Source organism: Trichechus manatus, unplaced genomic scaffold (assembly GCF_000243295.1).
Source record: "Trichechus manatus latirostris isolate Lorelei unplaced genomic scaffold, TriManLat1.0 scaffold00019, whole genome shotgun sequence".
Classification (NCBI taxonomy): Eukaryota; Metazoa; Chordata; class Mammalia; order Sirenia; family Trichechidae; genus Trichechus; species Trichechus manatus.
This window is the reverse complement of record NW_004443955.1, coordinates 25103173-25118946: the sequence shown is the minus strand read 5'-3', so window position 1 is coordinate 25118946 and position 15774 is coordinate 25103173. Positions and strand designations below refer to the sequence as shown.

At 41.5% G+C, this 15774-nt stretch overlaps 1 protein-coding gene across 1 annotated transcript in view; it reads right to left on the bottom strand.

Annotated features, from left to right (window-relative positions):
* The window catches only part of AGBL1 (AGBL carboxypeptidase 1), a 342641-nt gene that overhangs the window by 117548 nt on the left and 209319 nt on the right, over nucleotides 1-15774 (bottom strand). The gene's annotated exons all lie outside the window — the stretch shown is intronic.

Sequence of the window (15774 nt, the reverse complement as noted above, 5' to 3'; positions counted from 1 at the left end):
GAGAGAGAAAGTCATCTGGACAATGGAGGTATAGGTTGTCCCTGTCCAGCTGTTTTCAACCATGCAAAGCTATGAAGGAAAATTGTCCTACTCAGTTGGAACAGCAAAGGCAGAGGCCCAGAGAATAGGTAAGGTTGCTGTGTGCAAGAACTGGAAAAAAGCTAGCGTGGTTGAAGGGTACTGAATAGCAAACAGGTAAGATATGGGCGGAAAAGACATGCAGAATTTTATAGAGGCAGTAAAATTTGGATTTTACTAAAATTACAAAGGTTACTAATGGTAACATGACCACATGTGTCCTCACACATAGGAGATGCCTAGAGCATATTTATGCAATATAATCAATTATTTTTAGGAACAGGGAATTCCACCCGGAAGGTAAAATATTTTCACTTATTGCACAACTAAGAGAGGCATTAGAGTACAGTGGTTAGGATCATGAGGCTTAGGATTCAGACAGTTTTGGGGTATAAATTCAGGTTCTAGCTCTTACTTATTATATGTCCTCCTCTGAGCTTCAATTTCATCATCTAAAGATGGGATAATAAAGGTAATTCTTTTCTTTCCTCACAGGATTGTTGTAAGGAACAATTATATGTAAACAGTGTTTATAAACAGTTAATTACCTTAAAAGATGTAAATTATTGTATCTCATGAACAGTTTTATAGAATAGAACGTTCTGGGATTGATTCTGATGAAATATATGTTTCTGCTACAATAACCGCATACAGTCAATTTTTGTATCCTTGCTAATTGAGAAAATTATTCAGGTAATACAAAACGTATTTTATTTCCTTCTTAAATAAATTATGTTTTATAGTATATTTTCTTTCTAATTATCTTTAGCCTGAATTCTTACATAATTTGCAGGCATCTGAAAATGAACTTATCCAAAACCGAACTCATTATCCCCCACAACAGTCTTGTTCTCTTTCTCATATATTCCTTTGTTGGCATTAAATTATTCACCTGTCATCCAAAGTGGAAATATTCCACTCCTTTCCCTTCACCTCTACATTTTTAGAACCTTATCACTCACATAGATGACTAACAATTGCTAACATTTCTTGAACACTTACTATGTGCCAGGCACTGATCTAAGCCCACTGCAATCTTCAGCTTGTCCCCATGAAGAAGATCTATTATTATCCACAATTTATAAATGGGAGGCCAAGGCACAGAGTGTTTCAGTATCTTTTTCAAGGTCACAAAGATAAAAAAATGGCAGCACCAAGAATCTGAATCCAGAGTCTGAATGCTTAGAACTACTCTATGCTGGGTTCCATGTCATCACTACCTCCGAACTCCAGAATTCCCTCCAAATTACTGCCACAAAATCTTCCTCCAAAACTAATCTGATCTTATCATGCCTCTACCTTTAATAACACCCTATTAGCTGATCATTGCCTTCAGGAAAAACTTCCGAATGTGAAAAATAGGATCTTTTATCATTTAGTCACAACTTTTCTCCACCCCATCTTCTTTCCCCACAGTCAATCCATAATCCTATAGTCTTGGCACCCTGACACTTTCACAGCATCATATCCAGGTCTCCCTGCCTCTGCACATGCTATTCCTTCAGCTTGAAAAAACATCCCCTCATTTCTCGGCATGTATAAATCTGACTTCAAGATGCAGATCAAACGGCATTTTCATTGAATTTCAATTTCTCCATCTATAAAACTGGGATAATAATTATATTCTTCCTTAATTCACAAGGCAACTGTGAGCACCAAACGTAAAAACTGTGTAAGAGTAAAATTCGTGAGAGAATATAAGCAAATATATTAAACTATAAAGTTTTACAATCTTTCTCATCCCCTCCTACCAGCCTTGGAAGGAGGCAAGATTCTTGGCCTTAGTTTTGTTGGAGTGACCAGGCCAAAATGGAAACGAGAAAGGAGAAATTCAGCAGGTCTCAACTCTAGAATTTTGAGTGTTTGAAAGTGGGTGAGATTATTCTGAGTCACTATTATGTGTGTGCAGATAAATAACAGTGAGAAAGATGAGGAAAACAAATTTAAGATGGTTTCGACGTGTTTTATCAATATATTCTCCTTCTGTATCTTCTCAAGAAAAATACATATTGTTCTTTAAATGGTTCTGGAATCCCAACTGAGTTTCTTTGAAAGCAAAGCTGTGTCAATATAGGTCCACAATGTGTGTCGGATTTATACAGGTAACCCTTGTGGATATGTCTCCCATTGACTTCACCATGCAGAAAGATAATCTATTTTCTGCGCCTACACTGCGCTTAGTCAACCTCCCTATTTTAGTACAACTCGCTAACTTAATGTGTCATAACGATCTGTTTACATGACTTACACACACACACGTACACACTCCTAGTAGATTGAGACACTCAGCGACAGGGATTGAATAATATTTGCCTTTGTATTTCTAATACCTACCCTGGTTCCTAGCCCTGGTTGCCTGAAGAGAGAGAAATCTCAAGGCAAGAAAAGGGCACAGTTCAGTTTCTCTAACTCCTTTTATTAAAGATTTCCATAGAAAGAAGTCTTTATGCCCTTGTAGTTAATTTTTTAGTTCTAATATTTGTCAGAAGCAGCACTTTACAGAAAAAAACAAGAGGATGAGTTAACCAGAAGGCAAGAGGCCTGAAGTCTAGAGCTACCTCTGCCACTAACTAGCCAGGCAACCTAGACAGGAGAACTCATGCCCCTGAGCCTCAATTCCACACTAGCAACTGAGAAATCTGGACTCGATACTCTTTACAGACTTCTAAACTCTAAAATTTAGTGATCCCATGGTAATACTTGGTCTCACCTGCCTGTGAGAGTGCAAAAGCCAGAATGTACAGGAGTCAGAGGTTTTCATTTCACTTGAGTTTCTGTTTTACTTGGACTACTGTTGTCTCTTCAAGCTCTCCCCGTGGAAAGCTCTGTTCTTCATACCTGATCAGGTGTCTCAGAAAGAGACAAAGGCCAGAGAGGACAGAAAATGATTTGCAAAGAAGCCAAAAGGGGAATTCTGTAACTGTGTATTTTTTCACTTTGTTCTAATTTAAAACCACTTACAAGTGACAACTCCCAGCCCGAGGCAGGTGCAGTGTGGTAGCTCATTACACCCTCGGGACCCTGCGTAAATCTTTCTTCTGAGAGCAGCTATTGTCTTCCGAGGAAAAGCTTTTAGCATAATGGCAGGTTGAATAGAGCATCGCTTTTGTAAGAATATTTTCAAGAAAAAAAGAGAAAGGTATTCTTTAACAACCACAAATGCAACCTCCTGCCTCTCCCCACCTCAGGTCCCCTGGAAAGAACAGTGCATGAGCAATAGAAGTCAGTGGCAGTGGAGTGAGATTATCTCACCTCCAGAGACACATGAAGGTTACGATCTGCCCTTTTAAGTTATAATAAATGCAGGGTGGAGGTGTCTCAGATTGCAAAAATAGCAGATCCACCCCCTCCCATTTACCTTTGTTTTTCCTTGCCTTCTCACTAGTCAGTCAGTGACTATTCACTTGGAGAAGGAGAGTTTCTGAGAAGAGAATGACATTTCCCTTCAGAAAATTCCCACAAATTAGTTCCTGCTCTCTGGTAACTCTTGAGGATGACTAGGGTAATATTATTATAGGGTCTGTAAATATAAATGTCTAATGGGGGAAATCGTCAATAAAGCTCCTGAAAAAAGTAATGTTCATCATAAAGAGGTAGCTCCCCAAACTAAAAAGGGACCCAACTTCCTCTGGCTGGAAGGGTACTTTCAAGTGTGAGGTTACGGACAAAATGTGGAGAAAACAGAAAAGATAACAAAAGGATGGTGGTCTTTAATAAGCAGTGTTTTGATTGAGTACATTTCCAGGGAGTCTCCCAGCACAAGGCAGAGCTTTATACAGGGAATATGTCTGGAATATGGGATAGAGAGCTAGGGTTTCCTTCCTGAGTTACCACTAATGACCTTTGTGGTTGCTTATTTACCATCAGTGGACCTGACACACCTCATCTGCAAAATGAACGTAATGATGACCTTGACTCTATTACAACAGAAGAAAACATTGCCCAGTCCTGTGCCATCTTCATAATCACTGGTATGCTTGAGTCCATTGTTGCAGCCACTGTGCATTTTAAGTGCTTTCCAACCTAGGGGGCTCTTCTTCCAGCACTGTATCAGACAATATTCTATTTTGATCCATTGGGTTTGCACTGGCTCATTTTTGGAAGTAGATCTCTAGGCCTTTCTTCCTAGTCTAAGTCTGGAAGATCCACTGAAACTTATCCACCATGGGTGGCCCTGTTAGTATTTGAAATACTGGGTTATAGCTTCCAGCATCATAGCAACACACAAGCCACCACAGAATGACAAACTGACACACAGGGTATGAGAGATGATGGCACTTTTCTTTTAGTTCATTAGGGTACTTTCAGGATCAAGTGAGATACAATGTGAGAGTCAGGTTTCCATTGTCCAAAGTTAAACCAAAGGAAGATGAAGGACAGGAGGAGGGGCAGGGAAGGTAAAAGAAGAAGGAAAGGGATAGGAAGACATTTACTGAGGGACTGTTATGCAATATCAAATAGGTGGGTGTTATAATGACTTTATTAATGAAGTATGTTCCAACAACAGCCTTCATTTAAGAAGCTGTCAACTATAACTTTGACATCAGATATAGAAGTGATATAGGAAGCAAAGTGTGTGGGAGGGGCTTCAATGCCTCTCCATTCCCATCAAGTCTGTTGCTATGCACCTTCTTTCTGTAAGGTTTCACCTCTGTCATGGACTGAATCGTGTGCACCAAAAATGTCTGTCAACTTGACTAGGCCATGATTCCCAGTATTGTGTGATTGTCTACCATTTTGTTATCTGATATGATTTTCCTATGTGTTGTAAATCCTACCTCTATGATGTTAGTGAGGCAGGATTAGAGGCAGTTATGTTAATGAGGTAGGAATGCATATATAAAATTAGGTTGTAACTTGAGTCAATCTCTTTTGAGATATAAAAGGAAAAAGTGAGCAGAGAGATGGGGGACCTCATTACTTCCAACCAAGAAGAACCAGGAACGCGCATCCTTTGGACCTGGGGTCCTTGCACTGAGAATCTTCTTGACCTGCGTAAGGTTGATGACAAGGACTTCTCCCCAGAGCCAACAGAGAGAAAAAAGCCTTCCCCTGGAGCCAGTACCCTAAATTTGGACTTCCAGCCTCCTAAACTATGAGAGAATAAATTGTTCTTTGTTGAAGCCATCCACTTGTGGTTTTTCTGTTATAGCGGCACTAGATAACTAAGACATGTTCTAACAGATACCTAAAATGTGGAAGCAGTTTTGATACTGTGAATGAGTAAAGGCTAGAAGAGTTTTAAAGGGCCTAATAGTAAAAGTCTAGATTGCCTTGAAGAGACTGTTGGTGGAATTATGGACATCTAAGACAATTCTGGTGAGGACTCGGAAGTGAGGAGAGCTGTTACACTGGAGACAGCACAGATGGAGAGAAGCAGCAGCAGAAAAATGGCAGCAGCAGAACCAGGGGACCAGCACAAGACAGTGCTAGAGCTGACCCACAGAGCAAGATAGCTGAGTGCCTTCCTGCCGAAGTTTACTAGCAGATTGGGGTGCCTCCAGGCACTTATCAGTGGAGCTACAGAGCTTTGGAATACCCACCACAGCAGGGCAGATGAGGGCAGCGAGTCCTGAGGGGCCAAGAGGCCAAGGAACTAGGAAGCAGAAGCTGAAGAGACAATGAACACAAGAAGCAGAGCTGCCTCAGTCTCAAAGGGTAGGGCCATGAACTCTGGGATCTCAAACAGTGGAGATGCCACTCAGATGGACTAGGAGAATGGGGCTGCTCAAAATCGAGGGAGCAGAGATGCCATTCCAATGGGCCTGGAAGGTGTTGCTGAAGCCCAGGGCCAAGGGGTCTCCACTCAGAATCCGGAGAGTGTGGCCAACACTCAGAGTCTGGAGGGCAGGGCCATTGCCTAAATGATCTCAGAGAACAGAGGATTATTTTCAAGCCTTGAGATCTAATGTAATGTGTTCTGCTGACTTGCTCAGTGCCTGTTACCCTTTCTTTTCCTACAATTTCTCTCATTTGTAATGGAAATATCTACCTTATGCCTATTCCATTATTTTACTTTGGAAGCAGATAACTTGTATTCTAGATTTTACAGATGAAGAGGAATTTTTGAATTTTGGAGTTGGAGTAGATTTAAAACTTTTGCTATGATATGATTACGTGAATGTCTTTTACATGTGGCAAGGAAATGAATTTTGGGGGGCCAAAGGGTAAAATGTCATGGATTGAACTGTGTCCCCAAAAAACGTGTGTCAGCTTGGCTAGGCCATGATTCCCAGTATTGTGTGATTGTCTACCATTTTGTCATCTGATATGATTTCCCTATGTGTTGTAAATCCTACCTCTACGATATTAATGAGGCAGGACTGGAGGCAGTTATGTTAATGAGGCAAGACTCTATCTACAGGATTAGGTTGTTTCTTGAGTCAATCTCTTTTGAGAAATAAAAGAGAGAAGTGAGCAGAGAGATGGGGGACATCATTACCACCAAGCAAGAAGAACCAGGAGCACACATGCTTTGGCTCCAGGGTCCCTGCGTTGAGAAGCTCCTTGACCCAGGAAAGATTGATGACAAGGACCTTCCTCCAGAACTGACAGAGAGAAAAATTCCTCCCCTAGAGCTGGCACCCTGATTCAGACTTCTTGCCTCCTAAACCATTGAGAATAAACTTTCATTTGTTAAAGCCATCCACTTGTGATATTTCTGTTATAGCAGCACTAGATAACTAAATCAGAATTTGGTACTAGGAGTGGGGTGCTGCTTTAACAGATACCTAAAACGTGAAAGCAGTTTTGAAACTATGAATGGATAGAGGCTGAAAGATTTTTAAAATGCCTAATAGTAAAAGCCTAGATTGCCTTGAAGAGACTGTTGGTGGAATTATGGACATATGAGACAATTCTGGTGAAGAATCAGAAGGAAGTGAGGAGAACTGTAACACCTGAGACGGTTCAGGCAGCAAAAAGCAGCAGCAGAAAAACGGCAGCAGCAGAACCAGGAGACCAGCGCAAGACAGTGCTAGAGCTGACCCACAGAGCAAGAGAGCTTAGTGCCTTTGTGCAGGAGGCTTCCTGGCAGAGTAGAGTGCCTCTGGGCACTTATCGGTGGAGCTACAGAGCTTTGGAACACTTGCCCCAGCGGGGCAGATGAGGGCAGTGAGGCCCAAGGGACTGAAAGGCCAAGGAACCAGAAAGCAGAAGCTGAGGAGACAAGGAACACAGAAAGCAGAGTTACCTTAGTCTCAAAGAGTAAGGCCATGACCTCTCAGGTCTCAAAGGGTGGAGTCAAGGCCTCTGGCGTTGCCTAAGTTTGAGGGAGTAGAGTTGTCTTTCCAATGGGCCTGGAAGGCAAAGGTGAAGCCCAGAGCCAAGAAACCTTCACCCAGATCCAGGGAGTGTGGCCAACACCCAGAGTCTGGAGGGCAGAGCCATTACCTAAATGGTCTCAGAGAACACAGGATTATTTTCAAGCCTTGAGAGCTAATGTAATGTGTTCTGCTGACTTGCCTGGTACCTGTTATCTCTTCTTTCCCTACAATTTCTCCCATTTGTAATAGAAATGTCTATATTGTGCTTGTTACGATATGATGGGGTGAATGTGTTTCGCATGTGGCAAGGATATGAATTTGGTGGGGCCAAAGGCTAGAATGTCATGGATTGAATTGTGTCCCTCAAAAATATGTGTCAACGTGACTAGACCATGATTCCCAGTGTTGTGCGATTGTCCACCATTTTGTCATCTGATGAGATTTTCTTATGTGTTATAAATCCTACCTCTATGATGTTAATGAGGCAGGATTACAGGCAGTTATGTTAATGAGGCAAGACTCAATCTACAAGATTAGGTTGTGTCTTAAATTAATCTCTTTTGAAATACAAAAGTGAGAAGGGAGCTGAGAGACAGGGGAACCTCATTACTACCAAGCAAGAAAAGCCAGGAGCAGGCATCCTTTGGACTCAGGGTCCCTGCATTGAGAAGCTCCTTGACTGGAGGAAGATTGATGACAAGAACCTCTCCCCTGTCACAGTATATGGAGAGCAATTAGGGTCACATAACAATGTATGTATACATTTTTGTACAAGAGACTAACTTGAATTGTAAACTTTCACTTAAACTACAACAATTAAAAAAAAAAGGTAACACAAAACAAAAACCGAAAAAAAAAAGGGCAAATGAAAAAGAAAGAACCTCTCCCCAGAGTCTACAGAGAGAGAAAGCCTTCCCCTGGAGCTGGCACCCTGAATTCAAACTTCTAGCCTCCTAAACTGTGAGAAAATAAACTTCTGTTTGTTAAAGCCATCCACTTGTGGTATTTCTGTTATAGTAGCACTAGATAACTAAGATAACCTCCAACACCCAAAGTGGAATAATTGCTTACTCTACAGAAAGTCCATGGGGCACAATAATCTAGGGTATTTATGGAGCACCAATGTGCCAAAAATAGTCATCACTGGCGAACTAGACAGTGAGAGTTTCTTCTCCACTTCCTCTTTCTCCTGCAGTATGGAGGGTAGGTTGAATTAGGGTCTCGCCATTTGCTCCTTCTCTCTGTTTGTTGCTTCCTGTCTATGCATAGGATGAATAAGTGGGCTCCAGGTCTGCCCACCCCACGTGTCTGTCAGTCTGTTGTACTGTGGTGGCTTGCATGTTGCTGTGATGTTGGAAGATATGCCACCGGTATTTTAAATACCAGCAGGGTCACCCATGGTGGAAGGTTCCAGCGTAGCTTCCAGACTAACACAGACTAGGAAGAAGGACCTGGTGGTCTACTTCTGAAAAATTGGTCAGTGAAAACCTTATGAATAGCAGTGGAGTATTGTCTGGTATACTGCTGGAAGATGAGCCTAGTAGGTTGGAAGGCACTGAAAATATGAGAAAGGAAGAGTTGCCTCCTCAAAGCAGAGTCAGTCTTAATGACATGGATGGAGTCAAGCTTTCAGGACCTTCATTTGCTGAGGTGGTATGACTCAAAAGGAGAAGAAACAGCTGCAGATATTCATTAATAATCAGAACATGGAATGTTCCTAACATAAAGAAAACAAAAATTCTCACAACTGGACTAATAAGCAACATCATAATAAACCAATAAAAGATTGAATTTGTCAAGGATTTCATTTTACTTGGATCCACAACCAACACCCATGGAAGCAGCAGTCAAGAAATCAGGTGATGTATTGCATTGGGAAATCTGCTGCAAAAGACGTCTTTAATATGTTGAAAAGCAAAGATGTCACTTTGAGGACTAAGGTGTGCCTGACCCAAGCCACGGTATTTTCAATCGCCTCATATGCATGCGAAAGCTGGACAATGAATAAGGAAGATCGAAGAAGAATTTACACCTCTGAATTACAGTGTTGGCTAAGAATATTAAATACACCACGGACTGCCAGAAGAATGAACAAATATGTCTTGGAAGAAGCACAGCCAGAACATTCTTTAGAAGCAAAGATGGCAAGACTTCATCTCACATACTTTGGACATGTTATCAGGAGGATCAGTCCCTGGAGAAGGACATCATGCTTGGTAAAGTGGAGGGTCATCTAAAAAGAGGAAAACCCTCGACCAGATGGACTGACACAGTGACTGTAACAATGGGCTCAAGCATAGCAAAGATTGTCAGTATGGCGGAGGGCAGGGCAGCATTTTGTTCTGTTATACATAGAGTCACTGTGAGTCAGAAATGACTGGATGGCACATAACAACAACAGGTCTGCCATGTTAGGTGTGGCAGAAGTTTCCTCCAAATTTTCTTCACCATTTAGGTATCTAATTTCAGGATGTATCTAAGAAGTCCCTGTTAAGTCTTCCGGCCTAAGCCACATATTCCAACCAGCTTTACCAGATATATAACTAATGAAAAAGTGAGACTTTGCTTTCCACATCTTGTGATTGGAAAAGTAGAACATGAATATTCCTGGATACTACCTGGAATATTATAAAAAATGCCAAAACTCTGGCATAGTTTCTTAATAATAGGTATTTCTATTTTTCAAAACATGGGTAGGACTAAGAACCTAGAAAATGGAGTCCATCCAATGTCTTGAGATCTATTCCCTCTGGTTCTCCCCTTACCTGCTCACTTTTCTAAAGACCAGCTGCAACTAATAATAATGGAGTTCACACGTGGACAGAGCTAGATTTTTGCCTCCTCCTCTTGCAAGCAACATGACAGAGAGCCCAGGACTAATTGGGCTTCTTTCCTGTTTCATCAGTAAAAGTCTTATAAATGACCAAAAAAAAAAAAAAAAATTATTTCTGCCAGTTTACCTAAACTGAGAAGGTCTCAAGCTTTTTGGTTACCTGTTACTGCTTAAGAAACCATCCCAAAACTTGTGTTGTTGTTGTGTGCCATCAAGTTGATGCCAAATCATAGTGACCCTATAGGACAGAGTAGAATTCCCCCATAGGGTTTTCTAGGCTGAAATCTTCACGGGATCAGATTGCCAGATAACTAGATAACTAAGATAACCTCCAACACCCACAGTGGAATAATCGCTTACTCTACAGAAAGTCCATGGGGCACAATAATCTAGGGTATTGATGGAGCACTAATGTGCCAAAAATAGTCATCACTGGGGAACTAGACAGGGAGAGTTTCTTCTTCTCCAGAGTGGAGTGGCTGGTGGGTTTGAACCACCAGTTTTTTGGTTAGTAGCCAAGTGCTTAACCATTGTGCCACCAGGGCTCCATTCCAAAACCTAGTGGGTTAAGACAAAAATATTATTTCTCATGTTTCTGCAAACTGAGCTATGTTCAGCTGGGTGGTTCTTCTGCTCTATATGGTGTCTACTGGAGCTTGAACATTCAAAATGCTCATTCCCATACACATCTGGCATCTTAGATGAGATTATTAGAACACCTGGGGCTAGTTGGGATATCACTCTTTCTCCTTGGCTTCTCACATGACTAGCTTGGGCTTCTTCATAGCAGATCGGTCTCAGAATAGCTGAATTTCTTACATGACAACCAGTTTCCAAGAGAGAGGAAGTAAACGCCAGTCTTACTAAAGACTAATCTCAGGAACTTCCACAGCTTCACTTCTACCACATACTATTGTAAAAAGTGGCATGCACATACAGAGGGGAAAAGAATAGATGGTGGCCATTTTGATAACTATCTACTACACATGCCAAGAAGATAAGAACTTTCTAACAACCTTTCCATATTTCAGCTCCCTGAGAGTCATGGCCCAGAAAACAAACCAGGTGAGGATAAACCAAAATTATCAAGACAGAAAAGTTTCTAAATTTGAGTAGTTTAAAACCTAATCAGTGATAAAGACCCCAGTTTCCAATTTTCACTGAGCTTCCTCTGCCCTCCTGAACAGCTGGTCTGGCACAAAATAATCATTAAAGCTTCATAATTTGGAAATCACCTTTGGAATAAGCTTCCCATCAAACACAAGGATATGAAGGCCCAAAGGTCATGAGTAAGAGTAGCTTCCACGCAAAGATGGCACATTCTTTGCTGGAAGGAATAGAAAGCAGGCATTGTTTGGAGAATGCTGGCCCTGTGAAAAGGTAGAACCACTCTTCTCTCACATACTTACACTGGGGTTTGGGAAAATAATGACCTCCAAGGTTTTCTTTATACTCTTAGTTGGTCCTTAACTGCTAGTTGCCATTGACTCTGACTCATGGCAATCCCATGTATGAGAGTAGTGCTATGCTTCATAAGGTTTTCAATGGCTGATTTTTTGGAAGTAGATCTCCAGGCTTTTCTTTTGAGTGCCTCTGGGTGACTTGAACCTCCAACTTTTTGGTTAGCAGCCAAGCATGTTAACAATTGACACCATCCAGGGACTCCAAATTGTTCCTTAGTTATGTTTAAAGGCAGTATCTTCTCTCAATTCCAATCCAAGAAAGCAGATCTCATCCTGCCCTCCCCCCAACACACACACACACACACACACACACACACACACACACACGTCCCATTCTTAAAAAGCACACAAGCTAAAAGAAAATATAACTTTTCCACCCTTTGCTTGGAAGGCACATATTCAAAGCACCTGCTAATCAAAGTACCTATTAACATATAATGTGTTAAAGGATTTAACTGGGCTAAGTGTAATTATACCAGTATACCACTAATCGAAAACAGTGATGGAGACAAGTCTTTGAAAGTACTAGAAACAATTTCCTGGGTTGATCTTGCCCCCCAAACCTTATCCCAAAACTGATTCATCTGAAGCCTTTCATTCCAACCTCTTGGAGCCTTTGTTCCACTCTCCTCCTCATTCACTCTCTGCTATGCAAATCTCCAACATCCTGGGCTCCTTTCATATCCTGAATCCTCCTAGTTAAAAAGGGGCTGGACTTCCTAGTTTCCCCGTGTCTCACAGTCCATCACTACAGAGTTTCTGACAGGGCCAGATTACCCAATCTCTTCATTTACTAATCTGTAGTGAACACATTTCACATGGGTTTCACCACATCAGAGATGAAATTGTTCACTACAGATCAGTAAGTAAACACAAGTAAGCTGGTGCACACTGTGCTTACTGGTTAATATGCCCCTGGCTAGGATGAGCCATTTAATCTTTTGTATCAGCTCCCTTTTATCATCAGCTTCTCCTCAAATCCATCTCTTTCCTAAAGGCTATGGTGATAATTTCTCAGAGAACTTCCCTTTTCACTGTCACACTGAAAAGGGCAGAGTAGTGCTGCTCTTTGAGATCTGCTAGCATGTTGACTCTGAGGCCTGGGATCTCAAGGCATAAAGTGTGTCCTCTCACTTGGGGGCACTGTGGGATTCTCGAAGTCATGATAAAGTCTACACCAGGCAAATCTGGCCACTACAAAACCAAAAATATATGCACTGAAGAAGCAAGGCTAAATGTTTCCAGGAAAATAACTTGAGGGGGTTTTTTTTAAAGAAAATGCTTTAGAAAAATAAATCAAACCAAATAAATGTTTCTGAGAGACTCTCTGGAGCCCAGGTCCTGGGAAAGACTTAAAATGATCAATAAATTGTTCTCGGTAATCTCCAGGGCCAAGACTTTAGGCCAGACCACGTGGTAACCAGTCTTGAAGCAGGAGAGGTCTCCCTGGGCACCTTGGCTTCTTATTTCTTGGGCTTCTAAAATAAGACTGAAGGGTTAATCCAGCACCGTGGAAGGAAGGTCTTATAGTGCACAAAAACCTCCTTATGAGGGTGAGCAGTAGTCCCTGAACCAGAAGCCAACCGAATTGTAGGTAAATAGAACCCCACACTGGAGCTGACCTGGTCCCTAGGAGGAAATGAGCAGGTAAAAGACAATTTAAGCTCACCTGGAGGGAGGCCTGGAGGCAGGAGAATCTAGAGCTTCTGGCTCATTTGCTATTTTCTGTTCCTAAATCAATGAATCGCGTCCTGTGGTTCAAAGGGAGTTAAATGGTTGTATTTCTGAGTCTCTGGTGTGGTTAACTGCATTTTGGAGGGTAGATGGTATTCACATCGTGCTTTTTTTTTTTGTTTCCTTTAGAAACATAGCAATAGCATGTGTTCATGTATATATTGCAGCCTGTCGAATAATTTTTCTTACTCTGTAGCAGGTTTGAGACCTTGCTCCCAGCACTAGGGCCCAGACCATGCAATCTCAGCTCTGCACTGGGGTTGAGGGGTCTGAGGAAAGGCATTAGGGCCAAAAGAATCTCCTCTTTTCCCTTCCAACCACAGTCCCTGAAACGTCTACCCTGAAATGCTTTCACTGGGTTAGAAAAGGAAAATGAAAATTTCACTGTGAGGAGGGAGAGGGTAGTACATTCATTTGTGGTCAGTTTGGCATGAGTTTCTTTAACAAATAAACTAGATTCTAATAATTTGAGGACATAAAACAGGGAAGATGGAAAGTTCTCGCTCACAGAGTGAAGCCACAGCTGTGATGCCGAACATTTGTTATGATGAGTGGATTCTCTAATCAGAATAACAAGCTTGGAAATCTGGTACATTCACTGTGATCATTAAGGTTGTGTGTTAACTTGGCTGGGCCATGATTCTCAGTAGTTTGGCAGTTATGATGTAGTTTGGCAGTTGTACAATGATGTGATCACTTCCATGATGAAATTTGATATAATGTGATAACCTCCATGATGGGATCTGCTATGAGTAGCCAATCAGTTGAAAAGGAGTTTCCTTGAGGGTGTGGCCTATGAATATAAGTCCATTGAATATAAGTGGACTTTCTGGCAAGGCTTGAGGGCTTTTGCTCATGTTGGATCCTGCAGCTGTTCATCTGACCTCTGGTTCTTGGGACTTGAGCTAGCAGCTTACCTGCCATCTTGCCTGCTGATCTTGGGATTCATCGATCTTCACAGCCTGTGAGCCAGAGCCCTGCTATCTGACTTGCAGATCCTGGGTTCACCAGCCCCTGTGGCTACATGAATCAGGAGAAGCCTCCAGCCTGACCCACGTTCCAGCCTCTACAACCATGGTGAGCTATCTCCTTAATATAAATCTCTCTCTATATATATATTTATATGCTTTACTGGTTTTGCTTCCCTAGAGAACCCAGCCTAAGACAATCACTAACCATAGTATTTAACTTGTCTGAGCCCCACTTACCTCATCTGTAAAATGGGCATCCTGAAATTAACCCTCATCATGAAAGATGCCAATCAGCTATATACTCTGTTCAAATAAGATTTTCAACAAGTTGGCAAAATAGGTTGGAACTGTTCTTGGGTGACTTGGGAAGACGATCGTAGCATGGGAAGGGCACCAGACTTTGCCACTTCCTAGCTATATGATCTTAGATTGGGTCCCAGGATAAGCTACATTTTTTGAGGGGCCCAGTGCAAAAAATTACAAGGACCTTGTCGAAAAGTTGTTAAAAATTTCAAGATAGAGACAGTAGAGCATTAAACCAAGAGTGAAGATTTTCTAAATGCAGAACCTGTGCAGCTGTACAGGTGGCATGCCCACGAAGCCAGCCCTGATCAGTCCTTTCATCTAGGCCAGAGCCTCATTTTCCTTGGGATCCAGCACTAAGAATGTTACATGCAAGTCCATCATGCCAAGGAGGAGATTGAATAGTGCTCATCTGGCCATCACAGGAGCCCTCTCTACTCCTACCCAGGTTACCTCTGGAGATGAACAACAACTGACATATTAGCATATGTTTAAGAGAGAAAATAGTAAGAGAATACATTTATTATAACTAATCTTACAGAGCAAGCAGAAACAAGCTTCCCGTGAGTCATATGAGAGTGCACTAAGAAATTTTTTCTCATTTGTTTTTAACTGAACTATTTCCTACTGTGCTGAACTATTTCCTAGTGTGCCAAAGTATTTAGGGGCTTGTACCATGTTTCAAGCCCTCTCGTTAAAGTAGGAATGATCTCTGTAGTTATATCATCAACAAAAGCACCAGAGTCAGCATAAACAAAAATACAAATTATGCACTGGGGATCTGTTCACCTCCTCTTTAGAAACTGAACCTAAAAGCACAGATTTGCATAGATCCACTTTCTTAAATAAATAATTGTTCAGTGAGGGCTGCACTGAAAGAATTACCATCTTTAACTCCCAAGCACTGCTCATCTGCTGAGCAGAGGACTCGGTGACTTTACGAAAATTGCTCTAAAATGCATATAACGCATAGGAGAATTTTTGAAAATTCCCTTATTATTCATTAAAGCATTTTATGGCCTTGTTAATTCAGATGGGATAATCAGTTGTTGATTAGCCAGGTTGTTAAGCAACCATTGTAAGATGCTGATGAGGTGTGAGAAATTTATTTCTGTATCACCAAAGAA